Source organism: Zootoca vivipara, chromosome 9, assembly GCF_965207765.1.
Source record: "Zootoca vivipara chromosome 9, rZooViv2.hap1.1, whole genome shotgun sequence".
Classification (NCBI taxonomy): Eukaryota; Metazoa; Chordata; class Lepidosauria; order Squamata; family Lacertidae; genus Zootoca; species Zootoca vivipara.
In genome coordinates this window covers 33,963,897-33,979,487 of record NC_142592.1, presented here as the reverse complement: position 1 = coordinate 33,979,487, position 15,591 = coordinate 33,963,897, and the positions used below count along the sequence as shown (strand labels likewise).

Genomic DNA, 15,591 nt, shown 5'->3' with positions numbered 1-15,591 from the left:
ATTGAATCCAATTTCCCAGTTACCGTAATCATAGTAAAGGCTATGTCTGCCTAAAAGGTACACACTCACATAAGGACATAAGAAGAGTCAGGCCAAAAGCTCATTTATCCCAGCATCCTCTTCTTACAGTGGCCAACCTGCTAGTTATGGGAAGCTTGCAAGCAAGACCTGAGTGCAACAACACTTGTGATTCACAGCAACTGTTATTCAGAGATTTGGTGCCTCTGGCAATGGAGGAAGAGCCTGGCCATCATAGCTACTAGGCAGTGATAGGCGCATCCTGTATGAATTTATTTAACCCACCTAAGTCGGTGGCCATCACTCCTTCACCTCACTCACCAGTCAATGTTACCTGTCAGTCATGAAACATATTATCTGTTTCTAGGTGTAGCTGAAATGCGGCTACAAAAGCCATAAACAGAACAAATGTGGGGAAACATTTGCTTTTATTAATACAGCCATGATTATTTTGTTTGTGAACCTAAAGGGCAAATACATTTCCTCAAAGTAATTTATCTCCGGTGAGGCATCAATAGGTATCCATATGCATGAGACCCCCATTGAGAAAAGGGCATTTATGAAAGCAAATGTTTATGCAGCAATGCTTTCCACCGGCATGCACCTGAAATCAGGAGGAAAACTGGCTCACGTTTAATATTTCTCATTATCCCATTGACAAATTTATCCCAAAGCCTTACTAATAGCATTCTCCCTCTCCCTCTCTCTCTCTCTCTCTCTCTCTCTCTCTCTCTCTCTCTCTCTCTCTCTCTCCATATATATATTCATACAATGACATAGCTTCTAAAGAGCTGTCATGTCCTCCCTAGGAAGCTGAATATTATAACGAAGAAGACAGGGAAATAATTCTGTTTGTATGAAGAACTTCAATTAAACTGCTGCAGTTATTACATTGAATTTAATCTCTCAAAGAGGAAAAGAAAATGGTTTGACATTCACCAGAGGAGAAATTAAGCAATATAGCCAAAGACATTCCTCAGAAAGGAGACACTTTCAAAAGCTTTCTAGATCCCACTTTGTGGTGCTTTTAGTTTTCCCTCCACACTGTAACTCAGTCCATACATCTGTGGATGCAATATGTTCGCTTTTGAGAATGTGCACGCGGGACACTGGAAGACTCATCTGGGGCAGTGATTTACCTGAACTAGTATGTTTACACAGAAACGGTTGTATGCAGCCATTGAAATGGCGTGGGGGGTTTTTAGAACCCGAAAGCAGCATATATTTAATTCATTCTTAATTTTCTTATTTACTAGATCAGTCAGCCAGCAAGTAATTAATGTTTTCTGGGTAATATACAGGATATAATAAAACCATAGAATACAAACACTCAATATGAAACAGAGAGAAAACACAGTGAGAGCATATAATCACAGCCTTAAAAATATTCCAGGAATAAAACAGGGTCGAGTAGAAGTAAATTTATAAATCAATTCCAAAAAGTTGGCATTGTTATAATGAGGCTTTTATTGGATTATTGTAATTGAAAACTAATTTAAAAAATGCAAAAATTTGGGATTTGAACTCTGGTCCAACACTCTAACCACTGTGCCACACTGGTGTATAAAGCCTCTGACAGCATGATATCAGGGTCACAGTGGGAAGTTCTATGAGCACATCTTTGAGCTATAATTTCCCCAATCATTCATGCTCCAAAAGGGCTTATTCCCCAAACATGGAATAGTACAGTGGGGCCTTGCAAGACGAATTTGATTCGTTCCGTGAGTCAATTCGTTTTGCTAAAAATTCATCTTGTGAATCGTGGTTTCCCATAGGAATGCATTGAAATGTCTCTTTTTTTGCCCATAGGAACGCATTAATTAAATTTCAATGCATTCCTATGGGAAACCGCGAATTTTTCGCAAAACGAATTCGTCTTGCGAGTCATCATCAGATCGCAAGACGCATTCGTCTTGTGAAAAATTCATCTTGCAGGGCATTCGTCTTGCGAGGTACCACTGTATTCAGGTGTGTTTAGAGACATGCCATGAGCCATGCCATGAGTAAGCATACAAACGTAATCCTTGGACTGCAACCTCTGCTAAAGAGGAACAGGAATTGACTTAGTGTGCTTAGGAAGGTTCACATCACTATATGAAAATGAAAACTCAAGCTAATTGAAACTGCTAAAGTTAATTCTATGCACCGTCCATAGCCAGAAATGTAAGAAGGGGAACAGATTTACCAGAGACACTAAAGCTCTTTTAATTTTTCAATAACATTATAGGTTTATCTGGAGTAAAACTTAATTTAGTCTTCAGTAATGGTATATTTTTGCGTCAGGGGGTTGAAATTAGATGAGTTGACTACATCTGTTCTGTAAAGCTACAGTAAACAAATATTGGTCTGGACATTAGCATGAATGTACCTCCCTTAACTGAAACAAATGGCTTCTTCCATTCTCATTGGATTAGTTCAGCTGCAAGAGCTCACTGTGTTAATACAGTGGTACCTCAGGCTAAGTACTGTACTTAATTGGTTCTGGAAGTCCGTACTTAACCTGAAGCGTACTTAACCTGAAGCAAACTTTCCCATTGAAAGTAATGGAAAGTGGATTAACTTAAATTGAAAGTACTCAACCTGAAGTGTACATAACCCGAGGTATGACTGTAATAGGGATTGAATCTGTTAATTTCAGTTTTTCTCAGTTTCATAATATTAGAATACTACTTGTGAAATGCAAAACGCTCATGATAATATTATCCATGCTTTACTTGTCAGGTCAGCTGAAAATAGAATTCCTTAACCATGAATGTCCAAGCCTTAGCTCATCTGAGGTAAAGAGGTTGCTATTCTGTTATTGGGAACAGCGGGTGGCGCTGTGGTCTAAACCACTGAGCCTCTTGGGCTTGCCAATCAGAAGGTCGGCAGTTTGAATCCCTGAGACGGGGTGAGCTCCCATTGCTCAGTCCCAGCTCCTGCCAGCCTAGCAGTTCGAAATCATGCCCAAAAGTACAAGTAGATAAATAGGTACCGCTCCGAGCGGTGCTCTGGTTTCAGTGTTCCATTGTGCCAGAAGCAGCTTAGTCATGTTAGCAACATGACCCCGAAAAACTGTCTGCGGACAAACGCTGGCTCCCTTGGCCTGTAAAGCGAGATAAGCGCCGCAACCCCAGAGTCGTCTGTGACTAGACTTAACTGTCAGGGGTCCTAGTTACAGGTAGGTAGCCGTGTTGGTCTGAGTCGAAGCAAAATAAAAAAATTCCTTCAGTAGCACCTTAAAGACCAACTAAGTTTATATTTTGGTATGAGCTTTCGTGTGCATGCTCTGAAGAAGTGCGCATGCACACGAAAGCTCATACCAAAATATAAACTTAGTTGGTCTTTAAGGTGCTACTGAAGGAATTTTTTTATTTTGTCAGGGGTCCTTTACCTTTACCTTTTCATTCTGTTATTCTATTCTTCCTTACCAGTGTCTGACTGACTTGCTTTCTGTCTTTTTAAAATAGAAATTGAAAGTTACTTTGAAAGTTAATCCAGGATATAGTCCATTGCGTGAGAAAATTTGTCATTAAAATCAAGGGACTGGGGAGGTGTGCTTTATATTGCAGTTTTAGGTATGCAACTAAGATGTATGTGGTGAAGCACTAAACCAGGTCAGAGGGGTAAGGCAGTGGTGTGTGTGCCATCATCCAAAAAATTCCATCTCCCTCACCAGGAGCCCAATCTGCATGGTGTCTGGGTTTGATCAATTGTTTATGGTGTTGGGCCAGAGAGACAGAACAAGGATATTGCTAGTGTACCATCTATGCCACAGCTCACCAACCTCCTTGACTGAGTTTATCCCCAGAATTCCCTGCTCCTGCTCACTCTTGCTGCCAGCTCACCAGCCCTTTTTCAGTCATCCAAGGAGCAAAGTTGCACCTTCTGAGCAGTGGTGTACAGGACAAGTGAATAGGCAGTTGTGACAGTGATATAGAGGTTGCCACACCCCAGGGGACCTCAACAAGGCAATCTAAAATCTTCTGTTGGCCATTGCATGTATTCTTTTGCTATTCTCCTGTCTCCTACTGCTGCCTGAAATTTAAATGATTGTTCTCATGGCGTCTTCAGGATGGCGTTCAATGTTCACCACAGCCAATGCTGAGAGGTGGGAAATGTGTTTTGTCCAAGTTTTTAATGGCAACAATTATGACTAACAGTGTCAGACTCATCCTAATTTGTGAATGGGCACGGTTCTCGCAGACAGATGGACATTGGGCTAATGAATGCCACCACTCTCACTGAGAAGGGCTAAATGTCTTTCTGTGGTATTATCAGAGAAAGCCCATTTTTAACTCACCACTCAAATGGATCAGATGTGGCGCGTTTTGCAGCCGATTATTTTCGGTGCGTGATTTGCGAGTAGCAAAAACATCGCACTGCTCACTTTTTGAGTTCGCACAGGAGGAAACTGGGATGGCAAAGGGGAAAGATGTGGTGGACATGGATAGGGGTAAAAATCATGGTACAACAGTCATAAAAATGGCAAGCAATAAAAATGCATTCGCATAGTTCAGAGAGTGAACGGCAGGACTTCTGTTTGAACCTAGGAAGAAAATGTTTAGTGGAGGGCTTTTCCATTGGGGTGAATGGGGCTTTGCCCTACCAAGCTCAGTCTGCCCTCATCCAGTCTACACCTGCCTGCCATCTTAATAACAACCAGCCAGAGAGTGGCTCTGCCTGCCCTTGGTTCTTCTGACTCCATTTCTGACTGGTTTCCCAGGTGTCTGCTTTACAACTCTCGACAGGCCCCAGACACCACTTTGGTTTCTACAGAAAATCTGAATGTATTTTGAATAAGGTATGTTGGTTTTTTGAAGTGATATACACACAGAGTGTAATTTTTAAGTCTCACATCTGGTGCCTTTGGGTAGAGGGTTCTATTTATAAGCATTGCAAATAGTTTTCTATACAGGTCAAAACATAGGCTGAAAATAAAAAGGAAGGAAGACTATGTATGATTTACCTGGTTGTTGTTTTTTCCATAAACGCCAACTGTTTCTCATCAGGCACATGCTATGCATATGCTCCCCGTTGCATTTTACTGAGGCACAAGAGGGTGAGCGTCCTAAATATAAAGCACAGAACTTCTGTGATTACAGTCAGCTGTGGCACTGATTCGATTTCTGGAAGGGTGTTGGGTTGTTTCTGGAGTGAGCTGCATACCTGGCTCCCCCCTTGTGACATGCTCTCCCCAGGGAAGCTCACCTGGAAACCTTCATTACATATCTTTACGTGTCAGGTGAAAACATTCCTCTTCTCCCAGGCCTTTGGCTAATTAAACAATCTGTGGCCTCTACTATGGTGTGCATTTTTGTATTGTAAACTTCCTTTTGATCCTCAGATGAAAGGCAGTACAGTATAGAAATTTAATTAATATTTATAACACCCCAAGTTTCCCCATCACAGAGCTACGATTCCCATCACCCTAAGAACCTGCAGACCCCAGGATTATTTGAGAGCAAAGGACTGTACTTCAGGTGTATGGTGTGTATACAACCTGGGGCTATACAGTGCAAAGATCCCTACTTCCACCCAGTTGCCAGGCATCTATGCTGTGTGGCTCCATCCAATACTCTGTCTCTGTCATTAGTCAAAGGTGAACTCCAGTAAGGCACCCATTTACTTTCATTTCCCATAGTCACTCCTCAGTAGTGGCACTTCATGTCTATGACTTTGCTCCCTTGCGTCTACCTGTAGTTTGTAAATTCACATTGGCTTAGATCTATGGAAGAGCCAATCTCTTCCTTCCCACTGCACTCCCCCATATTTCCTGAAAAGGCACTTGTGATGGTTGAGAAGCCAATTGAGATTTGGGGCAGGGAAACTGGTAGAAGGACCCTGAATACAAGTCCCATTCAACATGTCTTTGTCCAGTTTCAGCCAATTTCACATACCACATCAGTTTTGCATTTTTGTTTTGGGTGGGGAAACCACCAAAAAGCATATTTCTGCCGATGGTTCTCAGCATCTGAGCCATTATAAATAGTTTTGAAACTGGAGCGAACAGTTCAGCCAATTACCTAAAAACCCCTGCTTCATAATTCATAGGTTATTCATAGCATATTAAACCAAGTATTAAACAAGGCCAGTTTCTGAATAATGATACATCTGCACAATTTAACACAGGTCATTTGATATTATTTTCAGCTACATTCATAAATATATCCATATGCTTCTGTAAAATCAGTGGCAGGAAGAATTTCAGATTTTTTTTTAAAAAAAATTGTAAACATGGAATAATTGCTAGACTTGTGAATTCTTGTCATAAATGTAGTATATATAAATTGTATAAATATTTTAGTGTCAAAGTGGTTTTGGAAGCAAGGAAGAACTGCAAATCTAAGTTAGGACATCTGGTCCTGTGGGATGTGTTAAAAGACAGATGAAACAAAATTCTGAATTAATTAGTAGAACATTTTTGCTTCTTCAACTTGAGTCTCTTGACTAAATTAGAAGCAATCATTCTGGAGGGAAAGAGATAATTCTCATTTGATATTTCTTCATCATATTTTCTTCCTTTCTGTGGAAGAAATTAAAGCACTAGATACAAAATCCATTAACCTACTATATAAAGAGTTTGCCCTTAAGATATATATGGATTCTTATGTATGGGGCACACTCAATAGACGCAACCAAACTTCTAACATTTTGAAAGATGGCCCTAGGGCTGAATTTGCCAAAACTAATAAGGAAATGAAAAGATGTAATTAACTAAGAATGACTAAATTCTACCAGGTCTTTTGAACACACTGGTCATCAAAAGATAAGTGAAATGGTTTGTGGTATATAAGATGTAAATGTCCTTCAAGAAGAACAGGACATTTGCCTCAGCACCACCAATGATGACAAAAAAAACAAGACTGTGGTCCAAGTCTCCCTTATCCCAGCCTTTGAGAGGAAGGGTTGGACTGAGTGCAGCTGGCTGCATGCTCACTTTAATCAACCTCCTGTCGGCTGCAAGATGGCTGGCTGGGCAGAAGGTATCTCTGCCAGTGGAAAGCTCCGAAATGGAATGGAAACTCTCACTGCTGGTGCTTCCTCCACTGCCACCATGAGTGGCTGGGCTGAAGATGTGGCAGTGGATGTGCAGAAACTCAATCAAGGAAGCTGTGTGCTTTGACTTGTTCTATAGTTTAAACTGGTACCCAAAACCCTTCAGGATGCTGCTAGCATTAGCATCACCTATTACTTCTAAAGGGTTAATGGAAAAGCTATTTCACATTGAGGGAATCAATGCGATGCCAAACTTGCTAATTTAATTTTTCTCACCCATCCAGGGAGAAGGCAACACTGCAAAGAGTGCGTAATCACCTGAATGTAAGTGTTAATCCTATTAGCCTACTTCAAATGAAAGTAGCGTAATAAGCTACTATAATGTCAGTGATATATTTTTTTATAAAAAAATCTTTCTGCATTAGCATAAATGTATTTAGCAGATGTCTCCAGACAGTACAGCACATTTGAAAAAGATAGCATCATTCTCCTCTTTTTAAATTTAATCTTCTCCCCAAATGTGGCCAGCATATTCTTTTTAGCATAGGCTAACCTACCCCTCAAAAAGTATGAAGTGAAAATTGTTGCCCACTTAGAAGAAAATACTGCATTCTGGACAAGAAGGGTATTTCGCTCAGAAATAATATTTGATTTATTTTCTGCCCCCCTCTTCCCACTATAACCTCCTTGAATTCAAGATCTATTGACTTAGTAGTTTAGAACTAGGAGATACAGTACTGTTGATTATATGGAGCTGTTAGAGTATAGCAAATTTATTAATGGCGAACTATCATTTCATTAACAATTATATATAGAACAAATTTCAGATACTTAATCCTACTCTCTGCCATGAAACTGCTGCAGGAGAGAGACCGTAAGCAACATAATGGCAGGGGAGTTTCTAGCACCAAAGTGAAACTGTCAAGCTCTTTTGTTACTTTTTGCTGTTGGGTGTCACTAATGTAATCATGTTATATTTATAGTTGTTGTAGCCCCGTCCCAAGTCTCATTGCTGAGCAACAGACTGCAGAGCTGGGTGGAATGTGAGGCCAAACAGACAGGAAACAAGAGTCTCTGAGATATGCTTGCCTCAAAGACCGAATCCACATGCGAAGTCAAGTCCATTCCAAGGATCGGACCAACAGCAATCCGCATAGTCAGGCAATCCAAGGGTCACAGGAACCAAGTGGACACAAAGCCAAGGATCCAAACAGGTAGCAGGAAGCAGCACAGTAAGACCAGGAACCACAAATGTTGTTTCCAGCTTCTAATTACTGCCAAAAGCCCTGTTTAAGAAGGCTGACCAGCTGCAGGTGGAGTTACTCCACCTTCTCTAGCTTCAGGGGAAACTAACTCCTGGCCCAGGACACCAGCACTGAAATTATGCTTTTTGTATGCTATAATAATAATAATAATAATAATAATAATAATAATAATAATAATAATAAATTTGTACCCCGCCCATCTGGCTGGGTTTCCCCAGCCACTCTGGGCGGCTTCCAACAAAGATTAAAAATACATTAAAATGTCACACATTAAATACTTCCCAAAATAGGGCTGCCTTCAGGTGTCTTCTAAATGTCAGGTAGTTGTTTATCTCTTTGACACCTGATGTTCCACAGGGTGGGCGCCACTACCGAGAAGGCCCTCTCCCTGGTTTCCTGTAGTTTTGCTTCTCTCAGTGAGGGAACCGCCAGAAGACCCTCGGCGCTGGACCTCAGTGTCTGGGCAGAATGATGGCGGCGGAGACGCTTCTTCGGGTATACTGGGCCAAGGCCGTTTAGGGCTTTAAAGCTCAACACCAACATTTTGAATTGTGCTCAGAACATAGCTGCCAAGTTTTCCCTTTTCTCACGAGGAGGCCTATTCAGCATAAGGGAATTTCCCTTAAAAAAAGGGATAACTTGGCAGCTATGGCTCAGAAACGTACTGGAGCATGCACCACTCTGGCAAGACAGTCTGCGGGCAGGTAGGGTCTCATCCTGCGTACCAGATGGAGCTGGTAGACAGCTGCCCTGGATACAGAATTGACCTGTGCATCCATGGACAGCTGTGAGTCCAAAATGACTCCCAGGCTGTGCACCTGATCCTTCAGGGGCACAGTTACCCCATCCAGGACCAGAGAGTCCTCCACACCAGCCTTGCCCCCTGTCCCCCTGGAAAAGTACAGTACATGTGATGTCATGTCATGTTGTGAGTTCCTCTGTCCTCTCTGGTACTGTCCCAAAACTTGTCTTCCAATTTCTAGGAAGCTTTATTGGCAAGTTACACTGAATCCAGCAGGTGGAGAAAGGATAAGAAAATAATATGAGCCACTTCTGATTCTGTTAAGTCTTGGGATTTTCAGACCTCAACTGTGACAGGGAGATTTGCAAGTTTGGCACCTTATGTTGCAACAGGAGTGTGAAAAGAAGGACAAGTCACTCACCCTTGTCAGCTGTGTCATGTATAAACTGCCCATTAGAAGAACCGTGAGAAGAAAATATAGCCCCCTCAGTCATTAGCCATTGACACTTCTTTGAGTGAGACAGCTGCCTGTTTGAGCACATTCTAATCAATTTTCCTTCCAGCACTAGAATATTTTTAGCTTTGCAAAAAATAAGGGAAAGGAAATGAAAATTGGCCAAGGAAGGAATTAAGGGAGACCTTTCCGTAAGAACGCAAGAAGAGCCTGCTGGATCAGGCCAATGGCCCATCTAATCCAACATTCCTGTTCTCACAGTAGCCAGCCAGATGCCTGTGGGAAATTCACAAGCAGGATTCAACAACCAGATCACTCTCACTTCCTGTGGTTTATAGCAATTGGTATTATGAAGGAACACTAGCTTACCCTAGAGCATGCATATGCATATACAACTAAGAGAAGCTTCAGGTAATCTGGAAAAAAAATGAGTTATGGATAAAAAAATTGACTTAGTCCTTACAGTGCCATCAGAGTATCTAACATACCCACAATTTCTCAGGGACCCATAGATGGCCATTCATGTCATCCAAATATATACACTAGTCTCAGAACTTAAGTTACCTGTTGAAAATGTAATGTGCCATTTCCTGGCATCAAGACTTCCCGGCACTCCCTAAACCATATTCAGGAACATGGATATTTCCTCAGAGCACATCATGCTGAGTGAAGCCTTTTGATATCTTTCCTGGCTTTCATCCATACACTAGCCGGAGGGAAAACATTCCTTGATGTTCCATGGAACTGCACTGTTGTGGTTACAGGCACTAATTTTTTCTAGTGATGACTTGTTGACTTCTATAGCAACAAAGCACCTTCCTAGGACTTGGGGAAGGCAGAAATGGGAGGCTGCAGTCTAACCAATGTCCGTGTTTGTTTATTTAAGCATTTCCAGTCTCTGGTGCACATGGTACCCAAAGCAGCATTCAAAGGAAAACAGGAATATATAAAGAGACAAAACGGAATGGGGAGAAGTGAGTGGAAGGAAACATTCTCTAAGTTAAATGAGCTGCAGGGCTTTACAGGACAGTATTGGTGGAAGGGAGCCATGATGATGGCAGCAGTAAGTTGTATCTGACTTGTCCCTGTGAAGAGAATGAAGCATTCTGCACTGATTGCAGATGCTGAGCTCTCTTGAAAGACAGCATCGTATTGCACATTGCAACAGTCTCAATGGAAGGTTCTATAGTAGTCTTCCCTATCCAACACAACTCCCATCATCCTTGACCATTAGCTATGTTGGCTATGGGAGCTGGACTCAGGAATGTTCTAAATAGCTGACTGAGCCCAATCCCTATCTCAGATGAACAGATGAAACTGGTTTACCAGCTGAGATAGTAAAGGGCGCTCCATATTGTATTCAGTATAATTTAATTATGAAGGCTGTTGGGATTTTCATCGAGACCTAAGATTTTATATGTAGTAGTCATCTAGTATGAAATGATATCTTCATATAGTTTAATTAGGAAATCAGGTCTCTGTGGTGTAAGTAACAGTAGAGACACCAAGACAGTCAATGCCTGTAGAAAAAAATTTTTTATCTGCTTTCAAATAAGAGAAAGTCACAGTAAATAAGTAGGTTGCTTTGCTGCTTCTCAGAATTCCCTGCTTGATTTGAAAAACTCCCCAGTGAATACTTGTCCCATTATGTTTGCAAGAAATTAAGTTATATGCATACATTTGTAAAGGTTGCCTGTAAGAACTACCACTGCGGGGGTGTAGGGGGGGTGGCAGAAAGTCTATAAAATGCACACTGAACATATAGACTGCAAATAATTGGCTACAAATAGACTGCAAATAATAATGTACACAACTGCAGTGCAATGGGCACTACTTCATTTTGTCTCACTTACATCACTGTCAAACTTCTGAAAAATTCAGTTTAGGAAAGAACTAGACAGAGCGGACTACTTTCAAAGAGTTAGCTCCATCTAGCGGTATTATGGAATTTTTTTAGTTATGCTTTCTGTTTATTGATAGGGTTAGGAAATATTCTCTGGGAAACCTTAAAAGAAGAAGAGAGGACTAGTTGATTTTTATAGAAATGGTAAAAAGTCTAGCACAATGCTCCAGTTCAAAGCTTTGTCATTAGCAAATTATATAAACTGCATCTCCTGTACCTTCTGTAAGCTTCTGAAGCAATGAGACCAATAGATGTGTTTTGGCTAATTTTAAGACTTCCTTTGCAAAAATTCGTTTTCCGACTGGGGAAGATAATCTGTCAGGGATTCTTTAGATGTTATTCCAGAATTGTAGGAGGTTGGACTAGATAAGCCTTGGGGTACTTTCCAACACTGCGATTCTATCATTATAATGCCAGCTTGATAAATATAATTGTGGGATTTTTTTTTTAAAAAAAAATGCCACAACAACATTAAAACAGGGGTGGGGAAGTTTTTGAGCCTGGGGGCCACATTCAGCCTTCTGAGGAAGGTCACTTGTCATTGGTGGGTGTGGCCAGAGACACAAAGTGGGCGGAGCAATATACACAGCTCTTACCTTTGTACAGTAAGCTACGTTCCAGCTATGCAAAAGTCAAAGGTTTCTTTATGCATGTGTCCTCATCTTCTATCCAGGCAAGCAAGAGGCGTCATGACTGTTCAAGAGAAAGACATTATGTTGGGAACAGCATCCAGGCAAAAGCACTTGAGGAGGGTGTGAAGCAACACCAAGAAGTGTTACAGCCTGGGAAGAGTCTGGAGGGGTAGATGGAGAAGCCTGGAAGGCTGCAAATGGCCCCAGCCCTTCAAAATCACTACAGCAGCTTCCCATTTTGATTGGAGCAGCAGTGATGATGGAAGGCTTTCTGGCCCTTTCCTCCAGGGTTGGTTAACCAATGTAAATTGCCCTCTGATGCTACTATTCGATCTGTTACAGGTTGTCAGGCTTTGGAGAATCGGATCCCTCCCCTGGTGGCAGTAATAAGCAGATCAAACAAAAGGATGTTCTTACCAGATACGTTTTTTTAATAATCACAGCGAGGGACAAAGGAATACTTATCTCTCTAAAAAATGGTGTTGCTCCCAGTAAAGGTTCAGCCCCTACGTCCCCATTAATCTACATCACTCCTATGCCGGGTAATCTGAGCTTGTTGCCATTGCACTTTCTGTTTCCATCGCACTGAGAGCCAGTGTGGTGTAGTGGTTAAGAGTGGTAGACCCGTAATCTGGGGAAACGGGTTCGCGTCTCCGCTCCTCCACATGCAGCTGCTGGGTGACCTTGGGCTAGTCACACTTCTTTGAAGTCTCTCAGCCCCACTCACCTCACAGAGTGTTTGTTGTGGGGGAGGAAGGGAAAGGAGAATGTTAGCCGCTTTGAGACTCCTTCGGGTAGTGATAAAGCGCGATATCAAATCCAAACTCCTCCTATCCTTCTTCTTCTTCCTCCTCTTCTTCTTCTTCTTCCTCTTCTTCTGTTCTATCACTTTCCAAGCCCTTCTAGTCTTCGGCGAAGGGAAGTCAGGAATGCTGTCCAAGGAGACAGAATCTGCCAGCTGTCTCTCTCCTGATGTTTCCTCTTCTAGCTGTTCCTCACCCAGTATTTCCCAGCTTTCCCCCTCTGGGCTATGCCCCTCGGCAAACAACTGTTCTAAATCAATACTGTCCTCCTGCCACCATTCCCCACCATTCCTCCTCAATCCACTCCCTGACATAGTTATAAATACATGCATGATACCAGTGCCTTTATTTCACTGCAGGTCTATTCAAAGCAGGGGTGTGTGTGATTCAAATCAGGCTTAAACACCCCACTTTCTAGTGTTTCAGTCCAATTATGTCACATCTGTGCTAGTCAGTATTTCTCAGGAGATGTATTCCACTGAGAGTCATCAAGTGATAAGAGAACATGCAGTAGACATCTGACCCCTCATTTACTCAGACCAAGCAAATAACTGTTAATGAAGTCTGTTTGCAAAATGTGTCTTCAGCAATGTCAATTTTAAAGATTACTCTTTTCTAGCCAATTACTGCTTTATTGTTCAGTATTGCTTTTCCCCTAAAATAATTAGCAATAGAGTGAATCAGTTTATCCCATACTAGCTTTGTAATGGATGAACACTATGCCATTATTTATTGGAATATTACAAGTCCGAGTAATTGTTTCTCATTCTGTTGCATATAAAGTTTATAAGGTAGAGTAAACATTAGCTAATGGGTTGTGTTCAAGAGGCAATCGTATAGAAGGGAATAGGAAAGGAAATATCTAATAAAGATGATTCGCTTAAAACCCAATCTAATTAATGTCCCCATTAATTATCTGAAAGGGCGAATAAATGGAATATCAATTAGACGTGCAAAAGATGCTAGATTAGAGGTGGCGAAAGAACAATTAAGTGCAAAATGCCACGAGTGACAAACAAAAGAACAGAAAGAAGCATAATTAATGCTTGCAATTAAGTCAACATAAAATTATCTTAGATTTAATGGAGAACAATTTTGGTGAAGAGCAATATTGCAAGATTAGGAACATCACATTAGGATCACATTAGCAAGAACAAATTCAAAAATAAGGAACTGCATGTAGAGCACATATTTTGTAAGAAGATGGCATGCTACAGGCAGCAGGTTGTCCAGTGATAGTCCAATGGAAGTGGGGGTTAACTTTACTGGGGGGGACAGACACCACATAGAATTATCCCTTTGCTGTCTTTCCTTCTGGGATGCCAATAGGGGACAAGGACTGCACTCCCCATGAAAGTGGCAGATAGGTGGTGGAAAGGACCTGAATGAGAGGTAAGGTAAAGGTAAAGGGACCCCTGACCATTAGGTCCAGTCGTGACCGACTCTGGGGTTGCGTGCTCATCTCGCATTATTGGCCGAGGGAGTCGGCGTACAGCTTCCAGGTCATGTGGCCAGCATGACAAAGCCGCTTCTGGCAAACCAGAGCAGCACATGGAAACGCCATTTACCTTCCCGCTGTAGCGGTTCCTATTTATCTACTTGCATTTTGACGTGCTTTCGAACTGCTAGGTTGGCAGGAGCTGGGACCAAGCAACAGGAGCTCACCCCATCACAGGGATTCGAACCGCTGACCTTCTGATCAGCAAGCCCTAGGCTCAGTGGTTTAACCACAGCGCCACCTGGGTCCCTGAATGAGAGGTAGGGAAGTGGAGATCTCCCAGGTGAGGGACAAATAAAGGAAATCTCCCAGGTAAAAGCTGGGAGGTCCTGTCATTTTATGTGAAGATAGGGATTAACAGCTAGTTCAGAGAAAAGTATATGCATTTGTTACACTGTTTCTGATCCTTAGATATGCTGCTGCTGAACTCCCTCTCCTCTTTTTTTTTTGCAGGAGGTTGTTATGAGATATATATTATAATATATAATTGCATCTGTGATAAATAGGTAGTAATAATTTATGTTATGAGGCTATATTTTACAGGGGTTGTAGAGTTTCTTTTCTAGGATGATACTGGGTCTTGCTAGTGCCTAGGTGGGAGCCAATTTGAAACCTTGTACATATAGGAAGGTAGAAAATATCAGGCCTGAGAGAGTAATGTTGTCCTCCAGATCTCTCTATCTGGCCCTCAGAACTGTACCCAAGTGATACCCACTATTGGCTTGCTGAAATGACTCTCTGAACTCTGCTAATGCAGACACTAGGCTATTGTTTAAAAAAACAACAACTTTTTTTACATGTGCAAGGTTGTCCAGAAGAAAATGTGGCCCTTGAACTAAAAATGCTTCCTCACCACTGCTATATATAAGCGGCCTTGTGTCCCCTCATAAAAGAAAGGTCAGATGTATAGGAGGCAGATTAAACACTAAAGTCCATTAGGCATGATAAACAGGGGGCGCTAACAGACTGTTCTCTTGTATCATTGTTAAATGACCTATTTTTGGGGATGCTTAGCATTCAAGACAGTTTGCCATACTATAGGCATTCCTCCCCCCCCCCCCCCGACCAGAGTTGTGAACAGAGAAGAATATGGTGAACCTGTTGCACCCAGCCTAGAACATGGGGTTTGAATCTTCATTCTCAGCTTACTGTGTTGTGGGATAAGCTACCCTTAACTTGTAAGTTGCCAGCTATTTATTTCAGACTCCAAAAAATCCTTTTTTACTAATAAGTGCAGAAACTTACCTCAGCACAGTACTTTTTAATGAGCTCCAACAGAACAAAGGCATTTCAAGGTC

At 41.7% G+C, this 15,591-nt stretch overlaps 1 long non-coding RNA gene across 1 annotated transcript in view; it reads left to right on the top strand.

Moving 5' to 3' along the window:
• The first annotated feature begins 4,474 nt into the window (after positions 1 to 4,474).
• The window catches only part of LOC148684589 (uncharacterized), a 31,007-nt gene continuing 19,890 nt past the window's right edge, over positions 4,475 to 15,591 (top strand). The window contains exons 1-3 of the long non-coding RNA XR_015951783.1: positions 4,475 to 4,801; positions 7,281 to 7,320; positions 7,980 to 8,210. This is a non-coding gene — a long non-coding RNA (uncharacterized LOC148684589). The remainder of the gene's footprint in view (positions 4,802 to 7,280; positions 7,321 to 7,979; positions 8,211 to 15,591) is intronic.